This window comes from Siphateles boraxobius, unplaced genomic scaffold, assembly GCF_051911475.1.
Source record: "Siphateles boraxobius isolate OS27281-9 unplaced genomic scaffold, OSU_SipBor_1 9, whole genome shotgun sequence".
NCBI classification, from domain to species: domain Eukaryota; kingdom Metazoa; phylum Chordata; class Actinopteri; order Cypriniformes; family Leuciscidae; genus Siphateles; species Siphateles boraxobius.
Genome location: NW_027509219.1, coordinates 15,622,617 through 15,628,984, shown reverse-complemented (window position 1 = coordinate 15,628,984; position 6,368 = coordinate 15,622,617). Strand labels below are relative to the sequence as shown.

The 6,368-nt window shown below is 36.1% G+C and overlaps 1 pseudogene across 1 annotated transcript; it reads right to left on the bottom strand.

Annotated features, from left to right (window-relative positions):
* Positions 1-475: 475 nt before the first annotated feature.
* On the bottom strand, positions 476-1,798 carry LOC143732837 (H-2 class II histocompatibility antigen, A-U alpha chain-like; annotated as a pseudogene). Its single transcript, XR_013201187.1, has 4 exons — positions 1,735-1,798; positions 1,072-1,338; positions 686-967; positions 476-610 (listed from the first exon to the last, which is right to left on the bottom strand). The product of XR_013201187.1 is annotated as an H-2 class II histocompatibility antigen, A-U alpha chain-like (transcript).
* Between the last annotated feature and the right edge of the window lie 4,570 nt (positions 1,799-6,368).

Below are 6,368 nucleotides of genomic sequence, written 5' to 3'. Positions count from 1 at the left end.
CAGCTATGCAACATGCTATGCTACTGTATGAATTTGATTCATAGCATAGCATCAACCGCAACAAACAATTTTGCAACTAATCTGACATCGATATCTCATCAACATGATCATGAAAGGACAACTGTACGAAAATATATGTTCATTGTTTTAAATTGAGCAAAATATATGAGACGAGCAGAGGGCTTTGATGAGTAAATTTATGGATGCTTATTATGGATGCGATTTTTGGCCTTGTGGAATTTCAGAAAATAAATTCTTCTAAAATATCCTTTTCATATTTTCACTAGTTTATTTATCCTTTTTTTTCAAACAACAGAAGGATGTCAGACATTTATTAAAATTATTTCTCATGTATGATGCAGATGTAGATTATTTCTAGAAACAGGGGGGATATAGTTTGAATTTGAGCCACAGCAGATTTTGCATTGCAAATTTACATGTCATCTGTACATGACAAAATAACTAACAACAGTGTCAGTGTTGCTGTATCAGATCCATTTTTTCTCTTTGGCAATAAAAACTGCTCCAGTGACCAAACCCAGCAGCCCAAGAGCCAGACCAACTCCACAGAACACGGATGGACCGATGCTGGGCTCCTTTATCTCTACATCTGCACAGACACAAAAGTTTGTCACATTCTTCATGTGATTCTAAAAGGAATTAGATGTGAATAATAAATATCTACCCCATGTTCTGGTTTGAGGTTGTTGAAGGGCTTTGTGCTCCACAGAACAGCTGTAAATGTCTCCTTCCTCTGGAATAAAGCTCAGTCGAGAAAATACATTAAGTGTCCCATCTTTGTTGGGATAATATCTGCTGATGGTTGATCCACCTGTCACGTTCACATTGTTCTTGGTCCACGAGACTTTGACAGGTGGAGGGAAGAATCCAGAAACCAGACAAATCATGGTATTATTGACATTCAATTCTACATCGTTCCTGGAGTAAATTGAGGTAAAGGGGGATTCTGAAAGATATTTAGATTGTATCACTGTTTTGTTTAATAACCATATTTAATCCTAATTCTCTTTAGACAGTAACTGTGCGGAGTAAAAAAAAAAGACATCTTACCAGTAGGAGTTTCAGATATATTAAGAGAGAGCGTCCTGAAATAAGCATCTTTGCACAAAGGTGTAAATCCAACATCAACGGGGTTAACATCTTGTACGTTTAAAGTATCGAAGCCAGCAATACCGTATACAATATCAGGTATTGTGAGAACTAGTTTTTAATCTTCTAAATCCATATATGCAGCCACTTCAGTATCATAAGTGAAGAGAATTTCATTACTACCAGCTGATCCACTGCATGATTCAATCAAGCCATATTCAGGATAACCTAAAGATTTCAGAATTTAAAAGATTCGTTACATATCACCAGGAAAAGATTTTTAGTTCTAGTAGTTTAACTCAAATTCTTAAATTTGACCGAAATAATAATAACAGTTATATATATATTCATATAAAGATTTCTGCACTGCAAGTGAAAATACAATTCTGCATTTATTTCTAAAATAAACATAATAAAACAACAACTCAAACTCAACTTTAGCAGTATTACAATGGAATCTATTACAATACAATATCGTGGAGTATTTTTGGACTCTTTAGTCATATTATCATATATTGATTCGATTTGTACTATATCAGCAAAATGATTATTAATTAATCACATTTTAATCACATTATTAATTCAAAGTTGAGTTTTAGAATTTCTCCTAAAGCTTTTACTTACTTTGACCTTCAGTATATGGCAAATAGGCAATGAAAAATGCTATTCCGCAAAATGATACAAGCATGTTTGTTCACAGAAGTGAGTTGGTTTCCACCTATGGTGCTGTGGTCAGTCATGAACTTGATATTCTGGTATTGATATGATCTTGGCTCAAGTTAACCACTCAACCACCAGAGGTCACCATCACCAGAATGTTGACTGTCTCACTCATTATGACATTGAGTCAGTCTTGGGTCTGTTTACCACAGTGGAACTGGATTTAGGGCTGTTAGTTACTTAAATAGTTATATGCCTGGAGAAAGCTATTTATTAGCGTTTCCATTTATCTTATTGATGGTTGCTGGATTGGAGCAAAGCTTCCCGTTCATACTTTGACTTCTGCTTGTTATATAGCCTGTGGATTTGGATAGTTTTGCTTTATTAGAGATCTCTGATAACCACTTGTCCTAACCTGCTTACAGTTACAGTATAATTTACTTTAATACATTTTAATTAGTAAAATTTTTTAAACCAGACTGATTTTTTGCATACTGTGAAGAATAGTCTGTCATGTGGTAGTGTGTGTCCATACCAAAAGAAAAGGAATAATAAAATCCTGATAAAACAGCATTAATCAATATACTTTAACAACATTAGTCAAAGCACAATAAATGAACAAATGTTACTTAAAAAAAAAAAAAAACTTTTTTTTACCTGATCGAAATATCTAGATTATGCATTTGGAAGATATTTTTTCGAAGTTTTTTTTTATTTTCTTATTTTTTTTTATATATGTTGCAATTTTGCAAATGTATACATCATCTGTACACAACAACAGAACTAAAAATAGTGTCCGTGTTTTTTTATCAGTATAATTATATAATTTCCCCCCCCCTTTGGCAATAAAAACTGCTCCAGGGACCAAACCCAGCAGCCCAAGAGCCAGACCAACTCCACAGAACACTGTGGAGTTGACATTAATGTCTACTTTATTTAGCACACCAGGGTGACTAGGAACATGAAATTGTCTAACTATGACTTCTTGTTTCACAGCAGTTTAAATATGAGGAAACACAAAGGCCAAATTCCCTTAATCATCCATCACAATGAGTAAAACCAAAGAATATAGTCTTGATGTGCATCAAAAGATTGTTGAGCACCACAAAATAGAAAGTGTCTGTAAGAAAATAGCTAAAGATTTGAAAATCCCCATTTTGACCATCAGGGCAATAATTAAGAAGTTCCAATCAACTAAAGATGTTACGAATCTGCCAGGAAGAGGTCGTGTGTCTATATTGTCTTAATGGACGGTGAAGATGAAAGTTTGAGTGGTCAAAGACTCTTCAAGAATCACAGATGGAGAATGGCAGAGATTAGTTGAGTCTTGGGGTCAGAAAGCCTATAAAAAAAAATCAAACAACCCATACATCACCACATGTTGTTTGGGAGGGTTTCAAGAAAAATCCTCCTCGCTCATCCAAAAACAAACTCCAGCAAATTCAGTTTTCAGACATGGCTGGAACTTCGAACGGCACAGAGTTCTGTGGTCAGATGAAACTAAATAAAGAGCTTTTTGGCAGCAAACATGCTAGATGCGTTTGGTGCACACAAGGATAAAAAGCCCTCTCCTGGCTCCAATCTTATCTCACCGACAGACAACAGTTCATCCACATCAATAATTGCACCTCCTCTACTGCTCCGCTGTTACAAGGTGTCCCCCAGGGTTCAGTGCTTGGTCCTCTCCTCTTCATATTATACCTGCTTCCCCTTGGCAAAGTCATTCGCCAACATGGTCTTAATTTTTACTGTTATGCTGATGATGTTCAGCTCTACATTTCCACCAAATCCATCACCTCCACCACCCATTCCACTATCACCAACTGCCTCACTGATATTAAATCTTGGATGCACACTAATTTACTTAAACTCAACTGCGAAAAAACAGACATGATCAGCATCGGTCCCAAACCCATAACTAAAACCATTCATAGTGTCTCCCTCACTGTCGACACCTCCACCCTGTCTCCATCCTTTCACTGTCACAACCTCAGAGTCATCTTTTTTATAACCTTTCCTCTGAACACCACATAAAACAAATCAATGAAACCGCCTTTTCTCAACTCAAAAACATTGCCCGACTTTAACCTTCACTCTCTTTTTCCGCTGCAGAAACCCTCACTCACGCTTTCATCGCCACCAAAATCAATTACTGCAATAGCATCCTGTATGGCATAACATCCAAATCCTTAAACAAACTCCAATACATCCAGAACTCTGCTGCTCGTCTGCTCACCAACACTCGCACCCGTGACCACATCACCCCTGTCCTTAAGAACCTCCACTGGCTCCCGGTCCCTCAACGAATTAAATTAAAAATCCTTCTGCTCACACACAAAGCCCTCCATAACCAGGCCCCTGCATACCTCACAGACCTGGTCCACTGCCACAACCCATCTCGTAGCCTCCGCTCCGCTAACCTCCTGACTCAAGCTCCCAGGACCAAGCACCGAACCTGGGGCGACAGAGCTTTCTCTGTTGCTGCCCCCGACCTCTGGAACTCTCTCCCAAAACAAATTCGAGTCTGCACTGATCTGCCAACATTTAAATCACTGACAAAAACTCACCTTTTTAAAATTGCATTTAACATTTAGCTTAGTCTGGTGTGTTCTTTTTTTCCCGTGTGTTTTTAGTGTTTTTAATATTTGATGTTGTTTTTGATGCTTTTATGATTTTTATGTAAAGTGTTTTTGAGTATTCAGAAAAGTATTCTTACAAATAAAATGTATTATTATTATTATTAAAAGTACCCCATGTGTACAATTTAATATACCATTGGATCTTTAATGTTATGGCCATATTTTTCTGCTGGAGGTCCTGGACTTCTTGTTCAGATATGGCATAAGGGTTCTATCAAAAATCAACAGATAAAAAATCAAAACCTGACGTCTTCGCTATAAATCTTATAATGGGCCGTGGTTGGATCTTCCATCAGGACAACGATCCAAAACAAACATCAAAATCAACACAAAAAAATTGTTAAGGAGCACAAAATGAAGCTTCTTCCATGACCGTCCCAGTTCCCTGACCTGACACATAAGTGGAGTGAACTGAAGAGAAGAAGCGCCAACATGGATCTGGGAATCTGAAGGATCTGGAGAGATTCTGTATGGAGGAATGGTCTCTGATCTCTTGTCAGGTGTTCTCCAAACGTATCAGTCATTATAGGAGAAAACTCAGAGCTGTTATCTTGTCAAAAGGAGATTGCAAAACGTATTTAATAAAAGGGTGCCAATAATTGTGGCCAACGTGTTTTGGAGAAAAGCATTTATTTCATTATGTGATTTACCCCCCACTTTCAATTCTTTTACTTCAATGAAAGGTAAGATTTTTGTGTTTTTTTGAATGAAAGTTCAAAAGGATAAACAAAGCAGATTTATGTTTTACAGCCATTTTTGATCAAATTTACCAGGGGTGCCATTAATTCTGAGCACGACTGCATATTAATAATGTGTAATGTGCAATCACTAGAATGTAAATTATGTAACAATAATTTTTAGCCTGTGTTATAGAAGAGCTGACAGATTAAATCTACCGTCAAAAACTATAATAACTTTCTTTCATTTATTAGCCTAAAATAGTTTTGTTAAACTATTCTGATGGAAATGCTGAACTTAGTAGCAAGACCAATACTAGATGGTTTAAAATATGTACAGAAATTAGATTATTATTATTTTTTCTGCCACCAGAGTCTGTTAATGACCATTACTGATTTGTTTTATAGAAACAAAAATCTATCATTAAGTTGATCAGTAGAGGGCTCCAAGAACCAGAATTTTGTGTTTTCTTATTTTATTTTTTAATAAAAAAGTATTTAATTTTTTACAAAAAAAATATTAAAACCATATTTGTCTCAGCAATAACAGCTATGCAACATCAATATCTCATCAATATGACAATGAAAGGACAACTTTATGAAAATATATGTTCATTGTTTTAAATTGAGCAAAATATTTGAGACGAGCAGAGGGCTTTGATGAGTACATTTATGGATGCTTTTTCGATTACATTCAATTTTTGGCCCTGTGGAATTTCAGAAAATAAATTCTTCTAAAATATCCTTTTCATATTTACACTAGTTTATTTAGCCTTTTTTACAAACAACAGAAGAAAGTCAGACATTTATTAAAATTATTTCTCATGCATGATGCGGATATAGATTATATATAGAAACAGGGGGGATATAGTGTGTATTTGAGCTACAGCAGATTTTGCAATGCAAATTTACATGTCATCTGTACATGACAAAATAACTAACAACAGTGTCAGTGTTGCTGTATCAGTATAACTATAGAACTATTTTTTCTCTTTGGCAACAAAAACTGCTCCAGTGACCAAACCCAGCAGCCCAAGAGCCAGACCAACTCCACAGAACACGGATGGACCGATGCTGGGCTCCTTCATCTCTACATCTGCACAGACACAAACGTTTGTCACATTCATCATTCAATCCAAATCAGTGGGGTTAACATTTTGCAAGAGAAATCTAAGCTAAATATAGTATATACAGTGTAATATGAGAACTAGTTTCCCCTCTTCTAGATCCATGCAACAACACACTATTGAAAGACACAAGCACACGCAGCGACATGACTTCA